Raw genomic sequence first — 25,998 nt, 5'->3', positions numbered from 1 at the left:
CCCCCCAGGTGCTCAGTTCACTTACACCGAAGAGTTTTGCAAGTATTGCTTTTGTAGTTGTTTGTCTTTTTTTACCCTGTGTCTCTCAATTTTGGTATTCCCTTTCAATTTCCTACTTCTAATACCAGTATACACGGTTTCAAATATACTCAGATAAGATTACAGAGATAGTGTAGGTACAACCACGGGAAGGTGATACAAGAACATCATCAATAATAGAAGATACAGATACAGATGGGACGTTGAAAGTAGTTACAACTGTGATATAACAATCGTTTCCATAACATGGAGTTCATTTCATTTAGCATCATCTTATGTGATCATAATGGTATAGCTATTGAGCCCTTGTGATGCTCTCCTATGACTTGCCTAAACCTGTGCTAATTATTCCCAATAAGGGAGACCATAGAGTCTATGTTTCTTTGGGTCTGGCTCACTTCACTTAGTATAATTTTTTCCAAGTGCTTCCATTTCCTTACAAATGAGGCAATGACATTCTTTCTGATAGAGGCATAAAATTCCATTGTGTATATGTACCACATTTTCCTGATCCATTGGTATACTGAAGGGCATCTGGGTTGGTTCCAGATTCTAGCTATGACAAATTGTGCTGCGATGAACATTGTTGTGCTGGTGGCATTACTGTGATTTTGTTTGTGGTCTTTTGGATAGATATCCAAAAGTGGGGCTGCTGGGTCATAGGGGAGTTCTATATTTAGCCTTCTGTGGAATCTCTGTACTGCTTTCCAGAGTGGCTGAATCAGTTTACATACCCACCAACAATGAAGAAGGGTTCCCTTTTGGTCACATCCCCTCCAACAATTGTTATTATTAGTTTTCCTGATATATGACATTCTTACTGGGGTGAGATGGAATCTCAGTGTTGTTTTGATTTGCATTTCTTTTATGGCCAGTGATGTAGAGCACTTTTTCATAGGTCTCTTGGCCATTCTCATTTCCTCATCAGAGGAGTCTCTTTGTAAGTTTTTATCCACTTGATGAGGGGTCTATTGGTTCTTTGAGGTTTTGTTTTGGAAGAAGGTAATTTTTTTAGTTCTGCATATATTTTAGAGATGAGGCCTTTGTCCGTTGAATGGCCAGTAAAGATCTTCTCCCAGTCTGTGGGCTTTCTGTTTATCTTGCGAGCTATGTCCTTGGCCGTGCAGAAGCTCTGAAGTTTGATGCAGTCCCATTTGTCCAACCTTTCTTTGATTTGTAGCCTTTCTGGGTCATTGTTAAGGAAGTTCTGTCCTGCGCCAAGGAGCCCAAGTGTTTCTCCTACTCCTTCCTTTAGTGTTTTCAGGGTGTCTGTTTTGATTTCGAGGTCTTTAATCCATTTGGAATTGATTTTGGTGCAGGGTCATATATAAGGATCTAGTTTTAGTTTGTTGCATGTGTTGAGCCAATTTTGCCAGCACCATTTGTTAAAGAGGCTATCTTTCTTCCAAACTATTGTTTTAGCTCCTTTATCAAAGATTACGTAGGTGTAGTTCTGTGGGTTCATTTCCGGGTCTTCAATTCTGTTCCATTGGTCTTCAGGCCTGTTCCAGTGCCAATACCAAGCTGTTTTTATTACTATAGCTTTATAATACAGCTTGATGTTAGGAATTGTAATTCCTCCAGCACTGTTCTTTCTGCTTAGGCCTATTCTAGCTCTTTTATTGTTCCAAATGAATTTCTAGATTGCTTCCTCCATTTCATTAAAAAATGGTGTTGGGATATTGATGGGTATTGCATTGAATTTGTAGATAGCCTTTGGCAATATTGCCATTTTGATTATATTAATCCTCCCAATCCAGGAGAATGGGAGGTTTTTCCATTTCCTTAGTTCTGACATAATTTTATTTTTCAAGCTTTTAAAGTTCTCTTCAAAGAGGTCTTTCACTTCTTTAGTTAAGGTTATTCCTAGGTATTTTATGTTTTGGGGGGCTATTGCAAAAGGAGTTGCTTTCCTGATTTCTGCCTCGGTCATCGGGTCGTTAGCATAGAGAGGGGCCGTTGATTTCTGAGGGTTTATTTTATATCCTGCAACTTTGCCAAAGTTTTGGATCAGCTCTAGTAGCTTGGGGGTAGAGTCTATGGGGTTCTTTAGGTATAGGATCATGTCATCTGCGAAGAGAGAAAGTTTAACTTCATCTTTTCCTATTTGGATCCCTTTTATATTTTCTTCTTGCCTGATTGCTCTGGCTAGGAATTCTAGTATTGTGTTGAAGAGCAGGGGAGGGAGTGGACATCCCTGCCTTGTTCTTGATTTTAAAGGGAATGGCTTAGTTTTTCACCATTGAGAGTTATGCTTGCTGTTGGTTTGTCAAAAACTGCCTTGATTATATTCAGGAATGTTCCCTGGGATCCCAGTTTTTCCAGGGTTTTTAGCATAAATGGGTGCTGGATTTTATCAAATGCTTTTTCCGCATCCAGAGATAAAACCATGTGGTTCTTTACTTTGCTCAGGTTGATGTGGTGGATTACATTAATTGACTTGCGTATATTGAAGCAACTTTGCATCCCTGGAATGAATCCAGTTTGATCATGGTGTATGATTTTTTTGATGACCTGTTGAAGTCGATTGGCCAGAATTTTGTTGAGAAGTTTTACGTCTATGTTCATCAGGGAAATCAGTCTATAGTCCTATTTCTGTGATGAGTCCCTGCCTGGTTTTGGGATGAGGGTTATATTGGTTTCATAGAATGAGTCTGGTAGCGAATGTTCTCTTTCAATTTCATTGAAGAGTTTGAGAAATATTGGTGAGTTCTGTTTTGAAGGCCTTGTAGAATTCTGCAGTGAATCCGTCTGGACCTGGGCTTTTCTTGGATGGGAGATCATTTATTACCGTTTCTCTTTCAATACTGGATATGGGTCGGTTTATAAGGTTTAAATCTTCATGGTTAAGTTTGGCGACATGAATTTTTTCTAGGAAATCATTTCTTACAAGTTCTCGAATTTGTTGGCATAAAGGTTTGCCAAATAGTCCCTTATTATTTTCTGAATTTCGGTTATTTCTGTGGTGATGTTACCTGTTTCATCTCTTATCTTGTTTATTTGAGTGTGCTGCCTTCGTTTTTTGGTCAGGTTTGCCAGGGGTCTGTCTAACTTGTTGATTTTTTCAAAGAACCAACTCTTTGTTTTGTTGATTCTTTCGATGGTTTTTTCGTCTCTAAGTGATTTAATTCTGATTTGATTTTAATTATTTGCTTCCGTCTATTGACTTGGGGTTTGGCTTGTTGTTCTCTCTCAAGGAAATTAAGGTGCTTCCTTAAGTTATTGAGTTGCGGTTTCTCCAGTTTGTTGATGCATCCACTCAGAGATATATATTTTCCTCTGTGTACTGCCTTTGTTGTGTCCCAAAGGAGCTGGTACTTTTTGTCCTCAACTTGGTTGAATTCCATAAACATTTGAATTTCTGTTTTAATTTCTTCAATGACCCACTGATGGTTCAGCAGTGTGTTGTTTAGTCTCCATGAATTGTCGGATTTTCTATGGTGGCTGTTTGAGTTGAACTCTAATTTTATTCCATTGTGCTCTGAGAGAATGCAGGGAATGGTTTTGATACTTCTGAATTTGTACAGATTTTCTTTGTGCCCTAAGATGTGATCTATTTTGGAGAATGTTCCATGTGCTGCTGAAAAGAATGTGTATTCTGTCCTTGCTGGGTGGAATATTCTTTAGATGTTGGTTAAGTCTAGTTGGTCTATGCAATTATTTAGTTCTGTGGTTTCTTTGTGTAGTTTTTGGCTTGTTGATCTGTCCAGAGGTGATAGTGGAGTGTTAAAGTCCCCAACTATCAATATGTTTGGGTCTATGAATGATTTTAGAGTCAGTAGTGTTTGTTTGATGAAGTTGGGTGCTCCTGCATTTGGTGTGTAGATATTTAGAATGGTTATATCTTCCTGTAGGAGAGATCCCTTTACTAGTCTGTAACCTTCCTTGTCTCTTCTTACCTTTTTCAATTTGAAGTCAATTTTTTCTGATACTAGGATTGCAACTCCAGCCTGCTTATGGGGGCCATTTGCTGGATAGATTTGATTCCAGCCTTTTACTTTTACAAGATGTTTACTTTTGCTGGATAGATGTGTCTCTTGGAGGCAGCAGAAAGATGGGTCTTGATTTTTGATCCAACTTATGAGCCTGCATCATTTGATTGGAGAATTAAGTCCATTAATGTTGAGAGTTAGGTTTGAGAGATGATCGTTTTTATGGCAGTATTTAAGATGCTTTTTAACTCTCTTGTATACCAAATGATATATATAGGAACAGTCATAGTGTTAGTTTGTTTTTCGGGGAAAAGTTTGAAAAGCTTTTGGTAAATGAACACAGTAAAATTTGATTTGTTCTAATGTGTTTATGTATATAATATATTTTTAGGTTCTTAAGACATTGAATACATAAATGTCACAAGCAAATGCTGTTTAAAGAGAGTCTGGAAAAAATAGTGGACCCTTTAAAAAATTATGATCCAAGTTGCCACAAAGTTTTCTGTGATTGCTAAGCTAAGCAAGATCTTAATAATTCATCTGCTTTTAGCCAAGAAAACTTATTGGAAGTTTTATGAAGGTGATTTTAGGACAATATGCTTTACAAAAAATGTCAAACAAAACATTAACAAGCTTTCTCCTGAAGTTAGCCTGTGTTTACAGATGAAGAAGAAATTACTAATAAAAAGGACTGGAATGAATCTTGTCAATCTTTTTTTAGTGTTTGAGCTTGTTTTGAAAAACTCCTCATTTTTCAGTAGTAGTGATAAATACTTAGTTTTAAATACCTATTTCACAACACAGAGTTTTATATATTCTTTTCTTTTGACCTTTATAATGTCTAGAGTTAAATCATATCTTAGCCACTTACTAGCTCCTTGATCTCATAGATGAAGTCACTTCATTGTGACTCCAGTTGCTCATAATGTCTTAAAATTGTAGGAAAGCATTACTGAGTGAATATACCTAAAACATATCAAACATGCTTCATTGTTTTGATCAAAACTGGCCAGCAAACTTCAACTATCTCATCTGTTGAGAAGACTACAAGTAGAATTTTATTGGATGATGAAAGAAAGCAACCATATTAATAATAGATTCACCAATATAGGTTCGATCAAGTTGCTAAATTTTCAAAACAGTTTTCTATCCATCATTCATTTATTTATCAGTAATTTCTTGGGCCCCTATCAAGATTCAGAGTGTACAGGTTTTGGGAAGAATTTTGACTAGAGAGAAATACTTCAAAGTAGAGGAGCTTTCTTAAAAAACCACCAGATAAAATTCATTAGAAGAAAGCACAGAACAATTTTGCCAACAAAGGTAAATCTTATCAATAAGAACAAAAAATATGATAGGAATTATGTTGCAGAAAATAAATGGAAATATAAAATCTCAGTAGGACTAGAGCGTATCACATTTAATAAGCTCATATAAAAATGAAATAGGATATTGGGAAATAAAATCAAAGGTTAATATATAAGATCTGCCTGTTATTACCTTGTTCTTGAAATGAGACATTGTATGAGTTATTTTAGCTGATTTTGTTTTTGTTAGCTTTCATTTACTGTTATATACAAATAAGCCAGAAAGAAAAAAAAATTAAAATGAAGTTGGTGGTATTCATAGGAGTGAAGAAAGGCCATTTAATGAGAACACAGTGAATATATCAGTGCTTACATACAGCCTTGCACTTTAGCAGAAATTTATTATTGTACTTTTCCTTATATTTTGCTGCTTCTGGGAAGAGCAAACCTGAAACAGTGAATTAGCTTCAGCCAATTTTCTACCAATTGAATTTTTAGCAGTGAGTGGTCTGTCTTTTCTCCATGCATATATTTGAGCCTTGGCTTTTTAAATAATCTGATACATAAAGATACTGCTGTGTATTGGTCACAATATGTACATTGACTTGTTCTGAAAATGAACTAAAAATATTTAGAGATTTAGAATTCAGCACAATTTTATTCGCTATTTTATGATCAGAAAGGCATGGTTTGATTTCTTAAGCTTTCCCAGCTCATTAGGTGAGGGAACAGAATAAGTTCATCCTGTTTGAATAGTTATTTCAAATAGGAATACTAACTGTCCCTTAGCTTTCATAGATCTTGAGAAAACATAATCTCAAATGAACAAGAGTGCTTTGTTAGGAATACATAAGGATTTCTTACTTTAAAGTTGAGGATATATCATGAAACATGACAGAATCTGATTTTTTTTTTAAACAACAATATGATTGGCTTCTAACGGGACTTTTAAGAATCATCAGCCATGAAAACAGTCATGACTGTGGTTCTTATACAAGACATGGTCAGGGGGTGGGGGGTGGGGGAGGAGGCTGATTTAGACGGTCACACATTTCTGCTCCATTATTTATTTTTTATGTAACATTTATCTAGATGAATCAAACAAAGAAATAAACAACAATAACAACAAAACCCCAAAATTCTGTTGATATTTATAATTTTTTTCACTTTTTTAAGATTTGTATTCATTATTAAATGACGGTTAGAGTTATCCTAAGTAATGGAGTTTAAAATATAAGCTAGTACCTAATTACTTCTTCCAGTAACTACAACATACAATCATGTTGTATGTCTGTTGGTTACATGTTCACAGGAAGTTTTCTTTGACAACTATTCAATTTGCTGTGCTCATAGCAGGAAATACGTGTGCATTTCAAGTAGGCAAAATCATTTAGCTTGCTCTCAAATGCAGGAGCAATAAGTTCAATTTAGAGAATCTTCATGCAAGCAGGCCCTGAACTAACAAGTTCAGAGAGGCTTCACTGCTCTTCCAACACCACAAAGAAACCAGAGTCACCATTGCCGTAGTGTGAAATCAGCTGTTCACGTGATTCTCACTCTTATAAGTCTCTAAGGGACATAGATGAGCTGATGTTATTTTATTTTATTTTTTTTGGCCAGTCCTAGGCCATGAACTCAGGGCCTGAGCACTATCCCTTGCTTCTTTTTGCTCAAGGCTAGCACTCTGCCACTTGAGCCGCAGAGCCACTTCTGGCCATTTTCTGTATATGTGGTGCTGAGGAATCAAATCCAGGGCCTCATGTATAGGAGGCAAGCACTCTTGCCACTAGGCCATATCCCCAGCCCGAGCTGATGTTATTTTAAGCCTCCTGTTAACCTGCAGTTATAGAGAAACAGGAAATTGTATTGTTAGTGCTGTAACAAATTTATTTGGTCCCTATTACAAATTTGTTTAAGAAAGTGCAGGGCTGGGGATATAGCCTAGTGGCAAGAGTGCCTGCCTCGGATACACGAGGCCCTAGGTTCAATTCCCCAGCACCACATATACAGAAAACGGCCAGAAGTGGCGCTGTGGCTCAAGTGGCAGAGTGCTAGCCTTGAGCGGGAAGAAGCCAGGGACAGTGCTCAGGCCCTGAGTCTAAAGCCCAGGACTGACCAAAAAAAAAAAAAAAAAAGAAAGTGCAACCTTTGGAACAAATGAGAATCTTTCATTGCTACAACCTTATAGTCAAATAAACTTTCTTAATTGCTGAGTATATGGACTGGATTGGAATAAGGCCCAGTAGATGCAGCACATTGAAGTAGAATTTTATCTATGAGGGTAAGAATTTGTCTGAGATTCTTTTTATTGCTAATTTGTTTTGAGAAGTATCCCTATGGAGTTCATACTGACCTCAGACCCCAGATTCTACTGCTTTAACTTTCAGAGTGCTCAGATTAAAGGTCTGTACCACCACCTCTGGCTCAAAGTTTTATATCAGAACAATTTCACCATAGTGTTTCCTGGCTCTATTTTGTTATGTTGAGTTAGGTTATTCTGATGGATAGGCTGGCAATGCACACATTTTAAACAAGCTCAAATAACTGTTTTGGATAATGTAGATTTTGTTATTAGCTCTCTCTCTCTCTCTCTCTCTCTCTCTCTCTCTCTCTCTCTCTATCTCTATCTCTCTGTCTGTGTGTGTATCTGTGTGTGTGAACATATTCCATTTTGTTAATATGAACTTTTGTAGATGGAAATCAGTTTCCTAGAACTACTTAGAAAAGCATTATCTAGGAAGAATTTCAGAAATCACTGTCATGTATAGGTTTACAAACTGAATATTCCTAACTTTTGCACTATCACTTGGCATTACAACTCAATGTCTATCAAGCCAAAGAAAGTGTAATAATCTATGAATTTCAATGATTGCTAAACATGCTCTGAAAATGTCTCCTGTAACACAAATATCATTTCATACCATTCATAATCTATTGCTTTAAATCAGAATGTAATAGTTCATAGCATTTTATACAGAAAGGGTATTTTATTTATCTGTTTATCTGTTTAATTATTTGCTTATTGTTATGCCCACTAACCAACTGAGTCACCAAACTGTGGCTCTCTCCAGAGGATTGTCCAGGACCATGACTGATATTTGGAAGAACAATCACTTTAGTTGTTGATCAACAAACTATTAAGATAGCCTTTTTAAATCATGGTTTATTTAAATAAACCTATTAACATTTATAAATGTAGAAACTTTGTATTGTGACATATTTGTAATTGTGGCAACAAGGCCTAAATTATTTTAAATTTCTCAGATTATATGTATTTCTGATATAAGGGCACATAAGAATGATATAAATTTTCATTTAGTTTAATGAATTTTAAGCACTTATGTTTTGATGTCTCATGATTTCAAAAGCAAATAAGAATTAAGTAAGTTACCTATATTAGGATGAAAAACATATTTTGTACTTGCGTTCAGAGATTATGATAAATTCTATAAGGAAACAGGACAGGTGGGTCTAATTTTACTTAATTATATGGGTCCCTTGATTTAGTCTACTCAACCTTAGCATTTATAAAAATTGTCTAATTAAGATGTCTTCTTTAAGTGTGCATTACATTGAGAAACTATGTCATCACAAAGGTATTACTGATTATAGACTCAGCAGCAAGTTATACTCCCTCCTACTCCTCCTCTTTTTACTCCTGCTGCTGTTCTTTCTCCTCCTCCACTTCCTCCACCTTTCCTTCTACCCTCTCCTTTTTCTCCCTTACACAGTACTCTCTATCTCTCTCTTCAATCTGCACTAACAAATTATAGAAGATAAAGTTAATAAGCATCTCATGCATGCTAGGCAACTATTACTAGTTGTTGTTTCATATAACTCATACAGTTTTAAGATCTGTGCCCAACTAGTACTGTGACCCTCAATGCCAAACTTTGGAACAGTTTGATCTAATCTATGTTTAGAGGAATGTAAACTACATGCTATATGAAACAAGGTTTAATTAGAGAAATTTTGATACCTGTATTAAGCAATCTATGAATTCTTCCTTTTGTGGTGTGCATGCACACTGTTACAGAGAGCAACATTAAGTGTCAAAAATAGTAGGTAGTGTGTACCTTAGTACTAAATGCAGCTACTTTCCTTGGCCATCCACAGTTTTAATAGTTTTAATTTAAATAGTTTAAATAGTGACATCAGTGACAATTATTAAAAACTAAATATTTTGGGCTGGGGATATAGCCTAGTGGCAAGAGTGCCTGCCTCGGATACACGAGGCCCTAGGTTGGATTCCCCAGCACCACATATACAGAAAACAGCCAGAAGCGGCGCTGTGGCTCAAGTGGCAGAGTGCTAGCCTTGAGCGGGAAGAAGCCAGGGACAGTGCTCAGGCCCTGAGTCCAAGGCCCAGGACTGGCCAAAAAAAAAAAAAAAAAAAACTAAATATTTTAAAATAACTAGAAAAATGTGTTTTGAGTACTACATAATGCAAAGATGTCTTGTATAACATTGTTTGGGCCACCATAGTAGAAAATGCAAACCAGGAGAATTAAGCAACAGAAATATATGCTGTTATATGTTTAGCACAAGGGGAGAATATTTTTATTGGTTCCAGGTGTGCAATCTCTTCTTGGCTTCTAGATGTTGCTTTCTCTCTAGATTTCTGAAACACAGCCATAATGTATTTTCTTATTAATGTGAAGACACCAGCAGTTTTGGTTAGGATCTTCTTAGGACATCATTTTATCTGAATTACCCTTCTCATGCTCCAAGCTCAAATGCCTGCAAGACATACCAGCTCCATATTGTAAAAAGGGGTTCTACATACAAACTAGCAAAGGGGACTCAGTTCGTCCCTAACACTTCCAAATTACTGAAAGTGGTGTTTGCATTTTAGGATGGCTTTTCATGCAGTAGTTCAGATGTAAGTTCCTACTATGATAAAATAAAGCAAAAAAAATGAGCCACACATTACAAAGCATAAATAATCTATTGGTCACAGGAAATATAAAGAGGTAACTCTATTGGGAGTACATATGGCTCTATTGTGTCACCTCTAGGGAAACAGGAGGAAAGTACCCCCATAAGGAGGAAAGTAAGATAAATCTTTGGAGAGGAATAAACATAATTTTGGAATTGTACCAACATTCAGAAATTCATGCCTAAAATTCTAAAGTAAGGACACAACTGAGCAAGTTTGTATGATTTTCTTTCTGTCACAAGGTTAATTCAATAGGTGAAATTAGAGGACTATAACTTTTCACCATTTGAAACTAAAACATTGAAGATCTGAAAGTTTTAAATGATTTTATTTATGTTACCTCAAGTAACTTTATTATAATAGACAGCACTAGAAATCACAAATAATATTAGAATACTTTTGGTAATAGATATTTTATATAATTCCTTTTTGTTGTTGGTCATGGGGCTTGAACTGCCTGGGTACTATCCCTGAGCTCTTCTACTCAAGACTAGAGCTCTACCACTTGAACCACCATGCCACTTTGGGTTTTCTGGTGGTTAATTGAACATAAGAGTCTCACAGACTTTCCTGCCCTGGCTGGCTTTGAACCTCTACCCTCAGTTTTCAGCCTCCTGAGTATTGAAGATTACAGGTGTGAGCCACCAGCTCCTGCCCTATAACTCTTTTTTTATATTCAAAAATTTTAGGTTAAAGTTTTTTTTTCCACTGTGTGTAGGGATATTAACTTGACTGCTCTAAACTTATTTAAACCTAAAAATGATGATAACAAAAAGCCAACTTTTTTTAGGTAGCAAATGCTAGAAATTTAAAGCAGAAAAATATTAGGGAGATAGTACATACTCAGTAAGTTATCAGTTTTAATGTTCTTGTCAAACTAGACAATAGAAGGAATTAGTACCATCAATAATTATTGTGAGATGATAAATAATTATACAATTTTTACAGGGAAATTTAGAGTCATTGATGAATAATCTTCACAAAAGTAGAGTGAGTTCCTTATCAGTAATCCATTATGGACATATATATAGGTATATATATATTAAGTTGATATTTTCCAGAATATAAAGAAAGAAATGTGTACTATGGCTATACTGTATAACTTATTATTAACATATGTTGAGCATAATTATAAAATATTGGTGAAATGGATAAGTCAGGAAAATCAAATAAACTTGCAAAGTTTTTGATATGCAAAATATTATCTTTCCAAGTCCTCTATCCTTTCCTAAGGTAATCAAATTTCAGTAGGTCCCATTCTCACTAATGTAACCTCACCAATGTGAAAATGGAAATGATGATGAGGCCATGAATTAGAGAAGAAAGCAATGTTCTTGGTCATTATGGAATTTCAACTTTGGTCTTCTACAAATAGTTTCCAGTGTAAAAGATGACCCAGATATTTCAAAATTGCATTACCATAGTAACAGAAAGTGAGCTCAGATCTCCCTATACCTGCGTATTTTGTTGTCCTGGCAATGACTTTATTAAATTTGTGGACATCATATTTACTTTAAGACTGTACATTCATGTATAAAATATGCACTATGAGAGATGGAAGATGATGGAATGAGAATGGGAAACAAGCTAAGCTCCTCCCAAAGAAGCAGAAGCAGAGTTTTACAATTCCTTCAGACACTCCATGTCTAAAGAGTCACACCAAGTAAGCTATGATTATACAGAGATGGTTGCATAGAAAGACAAAAACCAGTGCAGCAAAATACCAAACTTCAAACGCTTCTACAATGCCATAAAAACACCTTGGTACTGGCACAAAAATAGGCATGAGGACCAGTGGACTAGAATACCCAGTAATGAACCCAAAGACCTATCGCCACTAATATTTGATAAAGGAACCAAAAATGCAGGATGGAAGAGAGACTCTTCAACAAATAGTGCTGGCAGAATTGTCTATACATGTGCAGAAAACTGAAGCTGGAGCCTTATTTATCACCCTGCACCAAATCAATTCCAATCAGATGAAAGACTTCAATGTAAAGACAGATACCATGAAAATGTAACAGGAAGGGATAGGAGAAGCACTAGGACTCCTATGCACATGTCAAAACTTCCTAAGATCCATAATCACAACATATAAATGAAAGGCTGCTTAAATGGGATCGCTTCAAACTGAAGAGCTTCTGTATGGCAAAGGATATAGCTAGCAAGATAAACAGAAAGCCCACAGAATGGGATAAGATCTTTACTAGCTACACATAAGAGTTCAAAAAATTAAATTGCCCTCTCCAAAACAAATTGTCAAAGAAACAACTACCCCATTAAAAAGTGGGCTAATAATTATAAAGAGATTTCTCTGAAGAGGAAATAAAGTGGCCAGTAGACACATAAAGAAATGTTCAACATCTCTGGTCATTACAGAAATGCAAATCAAAGTTACATTGAGATTACCTCACACTTGTTAGAATGGCAATAAAAATAATAATAAAATAATAATAGTAATAAAAAAATGACAGATACTGGTGGGGATGTGGCCAAAAGGGAACATTGTTCAACCAGTTTGGAAAGCAGAATGGATGCTCCTCAAAAGACTAATCATAGACCTAGCAATTTCACTCCTGGGCATTTATCTAATGGACCATAAACTGGGCTACACTAAAGCCACCAGCACAACCATGTTTATTGCAGCATTGTTTACCATACCCAAGTTATGGAATCAACCAATATGCCCCTCTGTGGATGAATGGATGAAGAAAATGTTGTATATATACACAACAGAATTCTCTACTTCCATCAGGAAGAATGACATTGCCCCATTGGTAAGGAAATGGAAAGATTTGAGAAAAAAAAGCATACTAAATGATAGAAATCAGACCCAAAGAAACATAGAGTACATGTTTCCCCTAACTTTTAGCAACTAGAATGTAACTATAATTCTACAAGTAAACACAATGGATGGTAAAAGACAAAAAATTACATTTGGACATGATAAATCTAACAGTACTCCAACAGTCACACAGTAAGACTACAAAAGAATAGTCTGAGGACAGGATGGCAAAGGCTTAATAGCTATGTGCATATGATCATATAAAATGAGGCTTATCTAAATGAGCTCCAAGAAATGGAAACAAGAGTTTTTTTCTGTTTACTTTTTTGAGCTTTTTTGTTACTCTTTTGGGGTTCTCTAATTTTGTCTTGTATGTAAATTCATCTGAATTATCGAGAGTAAAGGGGAGCAGAGAAATAGTGGACAAAGGGTGAACTAATTCAGCAATGATATTCACTAGACACTATGTTAAAAATGAACTATACCACTTGGGAGGGAAAGGAGTTTAGGTGGGGAAAAATTGAGAGAAAATGAGGAAATGGTGACACTGTTCAAAAAGAAATTACATACAACACAAAAGAAAAGAAAAAATGTGTATGTAAATTGCTTTCCTTTGTAAAGAAAGGAATGAAGCTTTTCAGTCTCATCTAGCCCATTGACTTCAGTTGTTTTTGGTTTATTTACTGGAGAGTATCAATGATAGAATTTAAAAATCTGTATTTTCTAGCAGAAACTTAAATCCTATCTAAATTTCAAGTTTTTGTCAACAATTGGAGAAACAAGCATTTATAATATGGTTAGTAAAGTGAGAATATTTATTATATTCATTTTTTCAGATTTTAATTGTTTTTATATTTAATGCTTTTCCATTATGGAGTAATCTGAACATTTTATCTTTTATTTAAATGAAGCATCCTGAATAATGTCAGTAAATACAAAATTATTAAGTTTATGTCAGAAAAATAATATTTATTATCTCACCAAACCTTAATTAGAGAATATATTTTCCCTTTTGATGACTAGATTTGCCACCAGCTTTCCTTTGGTTAGGCCACAAAAGTATGTTTTCTTCTTTATATTTTTGTATTAGTATTTGCACATAAATTATTAAATCTTTATGCCAAAATATTGGCCTTGTCAAAAATCTTCTACAAAATGTGTTACATCACAAAATGTATGATGAATCCAGCCCATAGGCACTGTTATGCAAGAAAAATATAGTTTAAAAGGGCCGCATTGGTTCTTGTGAACTTTTCAATAAAATTCAAGAATGAGAATCCTAGTACAAGTTCCTGCTTGGGGTTAATGAACCCAGAGCTTTTTTGTCACTTCTGCAAGAAGAGAAGAAAGTGGATAAGCAAAGCATCAGATATATATTAATGTCAACTTTTTGGTTGTATGTCCAGGGCAACATGTATTTTTGGTTTTATGTTGTAGCAGCTATTTCCAGAGCATCACAATGATTTCACCTCTTCCCTCAATTTCTGGCTTCTGCAAAGTCGATTCTGTTTGCTGCTATAGTACTGCAGAAAATAGGTGTGCCCAATTGTTTAGTACCATACCTTACTTTGTGTTTTGAATAGAATTACTTTCGGTCAGCTTCTTTAGTTACTCTGCCTGTGTTGCTGTATTGTGCTACTTGAACAATTTTATTGACTGGATTATTCAATCCCCATACAATCCAATGAATGTACAACCAAGTGATCTGTAAAGATTTCTGATAGGCAAGCTGTGTAATAGGAATGTGTGAACTTACTTTCCTTTTTTTTTTTTTCGATGATACTTACAGTCCTGATTTGAAAGAGAATGAAAATTATCAGGAAGAGAAAGAATGGAATTTGAGAAATTTACAGCTCTGGCATTTGGGTGAATTCAATATTTAAATTTCTACTTTGGAGATCACTTAAGCAAAATATTTCACTTGGGTAAAAATCATTTTATTTTTTTTATTTTCAGGTCTTTAAAGGTTATGATTTAGGGGGTTACGATTTAGCATGTTCATCTAAATGGCCAGGGCTGTGGAATCAAAGTCATCCCTTCCTTCATTCTCCCCCACCCAGGCTGCTCTCTCCCTCCCAAAGGATCTCACATTTCCCACTTCCTTTTTCACATATGTATATTGAATAGTCTGACTATATTTGATGACTGTTTTGTTTTTCACTCATTTACCCGTCTCGTTGCCTCTTCTTATAATCTTCTTTCAACATTCTGGTACTCATTTTGTTGGACTGTTTGTGATTCAAAAAAGGTTTACTGCCTGGGATTTCACTCCTGCATATAATGTATTTTTGTCAACTAAATGGGTAGCAGGTGCGTGTGTGTGCACACACACACGCACACACACACAAACATGAGTCTGTATAGGAGGTTGTATTTTGAGTCTATTTTCCACCGATGAGAGGATGGCAAAGTATATAGTTGCTGAGCTAAAAGGAAAGCTCTACAGAATGAGAGGTCTGTGCCAGCTGATGAGGTGCGAATAAGCAGAATACACATGAGATCAAAAATTTAAACTCCAAGGAATCACTAATATAGTTAATTAATGGGCATATGAGCCAAACAGATACCTCTCAGAAGTACGCATGACATAAACAATAGTTTTAACCAGAAGTAAGACAGAATTTTTATTCAAGTAGATAAAGCATTTTGCAATAATATTCTGTAACTTTAGAAAAACATGGCAATATGATTTGCTTTATTTTACTGAAAACAGCTTATAGTGTTAAATTGTGAAAATAAGCAATTTCATATAGTAAAGAATGGATAAGAGAATCCTGCAAATTCATGTAACTAATTGCAGTTTTAAATACCTATTTCAGAACAAGAAGAAAAAAAGATGATTGTACATGTCAAGGAACTAGAAAGCAGAGCAAAAATGCAAGTCTGCCAGTTAAATATGGTGTGTTTGCAGAAAATTAAGTATGGACACATGCTTACAAAAGCTCTCTTGTATATATACAGAGCCTGCAAATCAACAAATATATGAATAATTTGAACTTGAAAAAATATATTGTAAACATGGTACATGTTTGCTCTGGACAGATTTCAGTAGCTCACTAATCAAGGAAACAATAGAAATGTGGTTTTACCAATATTGAGATCAATAAGGTCAGAAGTAGAATGTGAAAGCTGTTTTCAATAACTTTAAGAAAGTGGTATTAAGAGGACACTTTATGTGTGATTTTTATATACAAAGAGGAATTTAATTAACAACTGATTCAGTGATTTATCATTTTACAACTGCATTAAAATATTTAATACAATTTGATTTTGTAAGCAGTATTTCATTTTCTGCAGTTTACTTAACTAAATAACTAAGGCCATGAATCTGTCATTTTGTTCAGTGACTAGACAGCTCTTTTATTAAGATGCTGCATTGTTCTATAACATGACAACAATATATTTTACATTTTATTTTTGTTTTTATCTTTAAGTGGTTGTACCCCAATTTCAAATTCAATATGTCAGTTTGTGAATTCATCTTGACCAATGTCACCCCTTTGATCCTAAATATCTCTGAAACTCCATGATAAGAAATGTAAGAAATGCAGCTGGTTAAACGGTAAGACTTGAGTTGACATTGGTTAAAACTATAGGTGTAGGTACAGAATTAAGCAACAATATTTACATTACGTCTATCTGATACTTTACCAACACCCACTGCAAAGTTTATGTTTTAATGTTTTCACACACTCATGGTTAAGCAGAGTGTCATTTCTCTGTAATCGACTCCACAAGAATGACTATAGTCACACACCACTTGGACTCAACACCTGTGTTTGACTTAGTTACATTTTATTTAAGATAAAAATATATTTAACTTTATTGTTTATGATAGCAATTCAATACAAGATTTATCCCCAACAAACTAAGTATATAATATATGATTGTTTTGTGATAAGCTTAATATGGAATCTATAGTTACCAAATTTTTAAGTGTATGATGTCTTTAATTACCATATATAAAACCTTTCATAGCATATTTGTAGAGTTTATTCATCTTGCTTAATTGAAACTCTATGCCATTGATTAGTGGATCCCCAATGTTTTCTCCCCCTGCCTCTGGTTATCAACACTCTACATTTTGACTCTCTCTCTACTTTTTACTTTAAATTTTATTGTAAGGGTTATGTACAGAGGAGTTACAGTTCCATAAGTCAGGTAATGAGTACATTTCTTTTTGAACAGTCTCACTCCTTTCCTCATTTTCTCCCAATTTTTGGCTCTCAGGTATTTAATAGAAGTGAAATCAGGCAGCATTTGTCTTTTTGTGGCTGGGTTATTTTACTAATTTTTATGTTTTGCAAGTCCATCCCTGAGATCAAACAGTCCCAAATTTCATTACTTTTAAGACAGAATATGAGATTCTATTATATATACATACTCTCATTTTATCTGTTGATGTAAACTTTGGTGTATTATACTTGTTGCAGTGAATGTAGGAAACTTAGTGTCCTGAAATCTTGATGTGGAAATTTAGTATCAGAAGTAGGGCTGGGAGGTCATCTCATAGTCATATTTGCAGTTATTTGAAGAATACTCTTACATTGGTCCCCATTACCTCATTGCCATTCAATAAAATTATAAACCTTCCAATTTCCTTATACTCTCAGCAACCAATTATTTTCTAATAGTAATAATTATACTTACAGGTGGTACGGTGTTATCGATTAACACTGATTTTTTTGGTTTGTTTTTTGGTTACAAGTTTGCAGTTTGGATGTCTTATTTGGAGACATTTCTATACAGTTGTTAGGACATTTTAAAATCAAGTTTCTTGTTCTTCTCCTGTGAAGTTGTAGGAGTTTCTTGTATGTTGTAAAAGCTAACTTCTAGTTGAATATGTGGTTTACAAATAATGTCTTCCATAACCTACTTGTGGTTTACTTTGCTATGCATAAGAATTTTAATTTGATACTAACCCACTTGTTTAGTTTGGGCTGCTTGTCCTTTGTAAAATGGAATAAGTTTTAACTGACAGATTTTATGCTTATATATCTTGTACAGAAAGCTATTTTGAGGTGTGGTTGCATTGGAGTAAAATGAAGTCTCGCTACCTAAAATACACCTTTTCAAAATAATTACTATTTTTGTGGTGAGAATATTTTATATTTACTGTCTTAAAATCTTTAAAGGATGCAATATATTAACCCTAGTCCCATAATGTACAATAGCTCTCTACAATGTGTTATTCTGGTCTAACTTAAATTTTGTATCTGTTTTAGCAACATCTTAATAACATCTTCCACTCCCTCCATCACTTCTGAAAACCCTAATTCATGCAAATAAAGGAGATAATATAGATAATTTTTGGAGAGCATCTCATACCAACATAGGGCAATAATTGTTTCCATCTGTTTGCTAACTACATGAAACAGAAATTTTGTTTGTTTTGTTCTGATCTCTGTAGTGCCCAGAACACAGCCTAGCTTTGGCCTAAAGTACATAAACTAAATTAACATGTTCTTAGAATAAAACAAGTACATCTCTGTTTGCAGTCAGTATACTTTTTACTATCATTGACCAGGCTAATTAAGTTCCTAATGTGGCTTTTAATGTCTGCTATGTACCAATACATAGCATACCGATTTAGACATTTGAGCAACCTAAGCATGAAGAAGTCATGGATGAGCTGAATTCCAGGCATTTTCCTAATTATCGAAATTTGCTCCAGGTGGTCCTTGAGAAATTATCTAACTAGTTTCCTTATTGACTTCACGAACAACTGAGGGTCACCAGCAGTAAATCTGTTCAATATTATTTTCTGACATTAGTTATAAAAAGAAAAGTCATACTCAACATAACTACAAAAAATTATAGTATCATAAAACATCTCAAAACATTATATTGAAATGAAGTGTTTCAAGAATTAGTAATGAAAGCTGAAAGTGTCCTTTCTAAAAGAAAAAGTTTTAACCAATACTAAGAGTATCTTTTCATAAAGTAAAAAGTTTTAAGAAAAAAAATACAGATGGTATTAGAGGTGGTGTCTTCATTTTTGTTATTCTATTGTTTTATCACTCTTAGAAAAAAGTCTCAATATTAAGGACCAGTGACTCTAACCTGTAATCCTAGCTACTCAGGAGGATGAGATCTGGGGATCTCCAATTTACCACTCAACTACTGGAAGTGGAGCTATGATACAAAGAGGAAGAGTGGTAGCCTTGAGCATAATCCTAGTAGAAGATCACAATAGCTCCAAAGCTATATGCATATGAACACATAAGATGATGCTATGTGAAATGAACTCCAAGCTATGGAAACAAGTGTTTTATCATTGTTGTTGTTATTTTCAACATACCATGTGAAATTATGCCTTTTTGTCTTTCTTACCCATGTTTTACCCCTGGTGTCACTGTAACTAATTTTGGCACCCTGGGTATTGTATATACATTTATTGGAACTAGGGAATATCAAAATGGAGAGACAATGAGTTAAAGTTGAACCAATGCAACAGTAATACTTACAAAACTCTATGTTGAGTCCTGCCTTGAGCAAAAAGAAGCCAGGGGCAGTGCTCAGGCACTGAGTCCAAGCCCCAGGACTGGCCGAAAAAAAAACAAAACTCTATGCTGAAAACCAACTGTACAATTGGGGGGATGGGGAAGAGGGAAGATAGGAGAAAAATGAGGGAGGAGGTAACAGGTTAGATAAGAAATGTACTCACTGCCTTATGTATGAATCTATAACCGCCCTGTACATCACTTTGACAATAAATAAATTAATTTTTTACAAAGTTCAGAGACAGTGCCCAGGCTCTGAGTTCAGGCCCCTCAACTGACAAAAAGAAAGAAACAGAGAGAGAGAAAAAAAATTTAAAAAATCAACTTTGAATACCCTACATACTATATGTTCTCAAATTGTTCAGGTGTCCTTTGTTTTGTTTTCAGAGACACATTTTGGCTCATTGTTTCTTAATAGTATAACCCTTTAAGATTTAAGTACAAAGGAGTTTACACATTTAACTTTTATTACTCATGTAGTAATTTTGCTAGAGGAATCCTTTATACTCTCCAAAAATGAAATATTATGGGTCTTCATGGTTAATATTTTTCAGTAAGGGGCTCCTTATGTATGAAACTGTAGCCCCTCTGTTACATCATTTTGACAATAAATAAGTAATTATTAAAAAGAAAAGAAGTCCTGATTCTACTGTCCCATTCTTTAACGCTATTTTCGTTTGCTCTCATTTTGGGGGGAGGTTCACACTGGTGATTACTAGGTATTTAGGTGGAGATTTTGTTCTCAAATATTATTTATTTTGATGATGACTATTTTGATGATGGTGATTTTGATGAGGAAAAATGTTTTTTTGAAACAATAGTTCACTGTTGTAACTCAGTCTCACTTTGAACTCTGGATACTATAGTTTTAACCACTCCAGTCCTGCAATGACATGATTATGATACCCACACCTGACTGTATTGTGTAGTTTCCAAAGACAGCATGCTTTTATCCAACAGTAGCTCTTAAAAATCTAATTCTTTGCTACTCCTGGGGAAACAAAATGGACAATGCCACTCATTCTGACTACTATTGGTTAAAAAAAAGATAAATAACACTCTTTTTGTGTTCTGATGGCTTCTTAAATATCTCACAGTACATGGCTAGAGTAATTATTTTAATAATAAGATCCCATAAATAACTGTGCTCATGAAAAAGAGAATGTGAATCGATTCACGAGCAAAAAAATAAAAAGCCAGAGATTTGTGTGGAATTGGTATTCTTATGTGAGCATGAAACAGTACTCCATGACATGTGTCCTAAGGATTGGCACCAAATAGGAACTCCAGGTTACAAAATAGCCAGCTCTTGCTTTGCTGCCATTGTGATGTGGATATATTTGCAATTAAGTCTTAACCTTAAAATTCTTCTGTCTTCTATGAAGAACAAAAAAATTTGATAGAACAAAGTTTACTCAATGGAAAATTGATAGCTTGTATTTTCTCTCCATGAGTGATGGCCATCTGGAGTTCTGGATCAACAAATGAATGTTTTGTGTCTTGATGCTTTAGTGAAACTAAGTCTACCGAAACTAATAACTAAAGAAGAACATATACAGGATGTTTAAACAAGTGAGGGAGATGTGTGTAACGCTAAAGTATTTCCTCACTGTGTTTTTCCAAGATTCATGAGTACCTTTTAGGTCATTAGCTATTTGTTCCCTGCTATTGGCATAGTTTATTTACAGTGGTAATCTTGACTTCGTTGAGTTTTGCTCATCTCGAACAAAAGAGTCATTTCTAATTTTTGTATATTTTTAAAAATTTTGTTCAAAGAGTCCAGATTCAAATGTGCCACTTATTATATTTTCTTGAAGTCTCATTTCATTGAAGAATGAACCATTTGACAATTCTCTGTATTTTATGTATTCTGAAAGTATAAACATCCTGATGAGGGATCATCAACATGTATAACTTCAGAGAACATGCAGATGATGTCAAGATATGAGGTAACCTTAAACAACACTAGTCATGTAGCCAGACCTGATTCACTCCCTTTTAGCTCCAGAATCCCAAGTACAGGAAATCTTCACCTACCTTGTTCATTGATGTATCACAAGTACCATCACAAGTTTTCATTCATAGCAGACAACCTGTAATTACTTACTAAATAAATAGATAGGTGGTTTGTTTTCTCTAGGAGAGCACAGATACTACTGTATCCGTGGAAGCCAACCATTCCCTAGAGGAACTCTCTCGCTTGACGTGCATTGGCCATGTGAAATCATTGTCTTCTTGGATACTTTCTGTCTCCTTGACCTTCTCCAGATAGAGTATTTAAACCATGAAAGAGATGAGTAGAAAAGTTTTGGTCCTATGTTAAAAACTATTCATGAATACTATTTCAGATATTTCCTTATCCCAGAACATAATTTTAGACAGAACTTTCAAGTATGATATCATTCTTGCATTGGGCTTCATAAGAACCAGTGAGTATGTGGATTGTAATATTTGAGTAATGAGTGCACATAAATGGATAGATTATCCTGAGTTTTCAAATCAACTTCTAATATATTCTCTCATTTTTATATTGTGAAATGTTCGCGGCTGTACCGGTAACATGAAATACAAGTTGAAAATGGATTTTGATGAAATATATGGGAATGCAGTGATGTAATTATTGTAGTGAAATGACTAGCACTTCCACAGGTCCTCTTTCTATTCTTTGAAGCTGAAAGCATAACTGAAATCCGTTTCTCTAAATATAAGATGGATTTGAAATTTCAGCATCTTCTCTATGCGCCACAGTTTTAAAAGCATAAAAAAAACTTTGTGGGAAAATTCACTGCATATTTTTATCACTGTTCTCTTTCATTCCTCCTGTGTTCATTTCATTTGGCTCTAGACTCCTGGTTTATAATGATGCCTAGCCTCCTTGATATTTTATAGGCTTTTCTCATTGTCTCAGCATAGACAATTATTGATTATAGAATTTACATGTAAACAATGTCAAACACTCTTCCTGTCCCGCCTTTTCTTAAGTTGTTCTGAAGGTTACTGCAAATTTATTTCTTTTTTTTGCCAGTCCTGGGGCTTGAACTCAGGGCCTGAGCACTGTCCCTGGCTTTGTTTTGCTCAAGGCTAGCACTCTACTTCTTGAGCCACAGCGCTACTTATGGCTTTTCCTGTATATGTGGTGCTGAGGAATTGAACCCAGGACTTTGTACATGCTACACAAGCGCTCTACCACAAGGCCACATTCCCAGCCCCTGCAGATTTCATATGTACATAATTCAATCTGACAGTTTCCTCTGGACCTAGCCAGAAGATGACCTGGGAAATTTAATGCCCACTGAGAGAAAATTGTTGCTTAGTAAACACCCTAGCAGTCTTCCTGCTTCTCATGGGGGCAAGTTCTTATATGTATCATATTCATTCCATCAGAGGATTCCCAACAGGTAATTTAGGTTTCTTGCAGAAGTAATGTACTCTAAATTCCCCTGTCCGTGGCATCCCTCATTTTCCTTTTTATCCCTTTTCATGTCCACTTGTGACTCCTCTGATCCACACCCCAGAGAGCTGTTATGTCAAGAACTATTTGGAAGCAATTCAAATTTTGCAGATGGTACTGAGCTAGGCCAAACTTTTTAAATTATGTTTCTCTTTCCTTGAGATTTTCTTTATGAGTTAGCTTCCTTTCTAAGACTTGGGTTAACTTGAGTAACTTCTAGTCAAAGATACATGTCTTATTTGAAGGAACAGGCAGGTTTACATAGTTAACAGTTTCATGCCAATTTTAGCAGAGTTCTATTAGAAAACTGACTCCATTTTACATTAAACACCCAAGATCCTTAGAAGGATGAAAGTCTATAAAAAAAATACAAAAACTAGCACTGTATTCTTCTTTTAGAATTTTTTTTTTTTTTTTTTTTTGGCCAGTCCTGGGCCTTGGACTCCGGGCCTGAGCACTGTCCCTGGCTTCTGCCCGCTCAAGGCTAGCACTCGCCACTTGAGCCACAGCGCCGCTTCTGGCCGTTTTCTGTATATGTGGTGCTGGGGAATCGAACCTAGGGCCTCGTGTATCCGAGGCAGGCACTCTTGCCACTAGGCTATATCCCCAGCCCTTCTTTTAGAATTTAAAAGTCATGTTTATTTCCCATTAACATATGGCGTTAGGTTAACAACTTAAAGAAAACAAAACACCTATAAAGGCATTGATCTCTACTAAAATAAATTTCTTACCTTTACTGGATGGATTTTAATTCACTCCAAATGAAACTGGAGTGTCTTCTATAAGACTTAACGGAAATTTGCAACAAATCTCTTTATTATTCATAGTCAACTTTTCCTTTCAACCATGCATTCAATTTTAACTTCTATAAACTTGATCTCAGGAAGATTGGAACTCCCATTTCTCTTAAATTGTAGAATAGGCTTTTTTTTTTTTTTGGCCAGTCCTGGGCCTTGGACTCAGGGCCTGAGCACTGTCCCTGGCTTCTTCCCGCTCAAGGCTAGCACTCTGCCACTTGAGCCACAGCGCCGCTTCTGGCCGTTTTCTGTATATGTGGTGCTGGGGAATCGAACCTAGGGCCTCGTGTATCCGAGGCAGGCACTCTTGCCACTAGGCTATATCCCCAGCCCCTAGAATAGGCTTTATTGTACTATCAGTTGGTCTTGGAATGACCTGGTGTGTATGACCTCAGGTCCTCACAAAGGCTTGGCAAGTCCTTTACCACTGAGTTCCTGACACACCCTGGGCCGAGTCCTTTGTTGTCTGAAAACTTTCTTGTCCCAATTATCTTGGCATTTATAATTGTAGCACTGCCTCTGATCCTTCCATGTTATCAATATGCATCTGTGAGCCTTTTTCCAGGCTTACTTCTTTGTCTAGATCGTCAGTAACATCAAATGAAGAACACATGAATCCTGTGTGCACACGCCAATATCCACACCTGAGGGATTTTGTGTGAGAGTCAAGTTAGGAATCACACTTCTTTTGGAACCATTCAAGTATGTGAAGCCTAGCATACGAGTTTTTGAAATCTTCTTATGCTGGGCTTTATATGTTATAAAAATAAAAAACAACAGCAACGAAAGTGACATGGAAGATTTCCCTTTTTCAGAGATATACTTTCTATATTGTAGGTCTTGAATTCTATCAGGATTTTATGTTTAGACAATAGAAAAATGGCCTGTGTCCATTCTGTCCTGTGTCTTTTTCCTTTCTCCTCCCTCAGCACTCATCTCTTTCTTCTTTCTTACTGTCATTCCATCCTCACATGTATATTTTGTAGAACCAACAATATCTGACTATGTAGCTAGCTAACTACATGCAAATGTATTGTATCTCTCTTTGTGTTGGTCAGATGTTTTATTGAATGATTCTTTTTGAGCTCCTGCTTTCTGAGTACCATGTCAGGGAGATCGAGACATACTAGAGCAATTCACACCACCAGGGAGGCCTAGATATGGGGAAAGAGGAAAAACAAGAAAGTGCCCCCAAACAAGATTTCACCCCAAGGCCATGCCCCCAGTAATATGCTCTTTCCAAATAGGTACAGTCTCCTAAAATCTACAGTATCTTTCAAAAGAATGACGCCAGCTTGGCCAATCATTTAACACAAGTGCCTGTGGAGGAGTGGACAGTGTGTAGCTACCTGACTATGCAGCATTCTCACCTTGCAGAACGTAATTTGCTAGAAGGCTGGGAGGTTGCCCTGGGATTGTCAATTTCTGTGACAACCGCTCTGGCAACCCTGTTTACCATAATTTCCAAACATTTAATTATGTTTCTTAAAAGTGTATGCATTTAAATGGCAGAATAACAGTCTGAATTTCTGACAGGCACCACAGTCATGTGAAAGCTCTATGTATGTGGAAAACGTCCATTCCCATTGTCTCGGCTGGAATTGTTTTTGTGTGTTTAGAGCGGCTGTCTGGTAGTAACTATAAAGGGGGTTTAAATAAACTGCACTTTATTAATACAAATGCTTCATTTAATTTGATAGGTTCAGTTTACCTTATGTATCTCAGCCTTGTCTATTTTCCACTGTATTTGTTTTCTATGTTCTATAATATATAATGATCCAATTAAGGTAATCAACATTTTTGTTTAGATACCTAGATGTGCTAGGAGGTTCAAACTTCTCTCTTGTAGTTGTTTATGAGATGTGCAAAAAGTTTCTGTGAACTATAGACACCTCATACTGCTGTTATACAAAAATTGTTCCTCTGTAAAAGTTGTTCCTTCCATGTAGCTTACTTTGAAATGCATTAGTCAACCTCTGTCCGCATTCCCCACCCTCTGTACTTAGAAGTCACTGCTATCTAATCTTCTCTTCCATAAATTCATCTCCTCCTCTACAGGGGAGGCACAACAAGCAGGATTTGAGGATTTGTCTTTCTGTGCCTGGTTCCTTTGGTATACTATAAAAATCATATAAATTTTGAAAAGCAGTAATTTTAATGTATGCACAAAAATGTTTAAAATCAAATTGATAAGCACTTAATTATTCTTCTTTATGTTGTCTGTATTTAGACATTGTATGTACAA

General features: G+C 35.5%; 1 protein-coding gene across 2 annotated transcripts in view; it reads left to right on the top strand.

Annotated features, from left to right (window-relative positions):
• Positions 1 to 25,998, top strand: part of Mdga2 (MAM domain containing glycosylphosphatidylinositol anchor 2) — a 701,866-nt gene that overhangs the window by 474,949 nt on the left and 200,919 nt on the right. The gene's annotated exons all lie outside the window — the stretch shown is intronic.

The sequence above is a fragment of the Perognathus longimembris genome, chromosome 14, assembly GCF_023159225.1.
Source record: "Perognathus longimembris pacificus isolate PPM17 chromosome 14, ASM2315922v1, whole genome shotgun sequence".
NCBI lineage: Eukaryota > Metazoa > Chordata > Mammalia > Rodentia > Heteromyidae > Perognathus > Perognathus longimembris.
The sequence above is the reverse complement of the archived record's forward strand: the minus strand, read 5'-3'. Positions and strand labels throughout refer to the sequence as shown.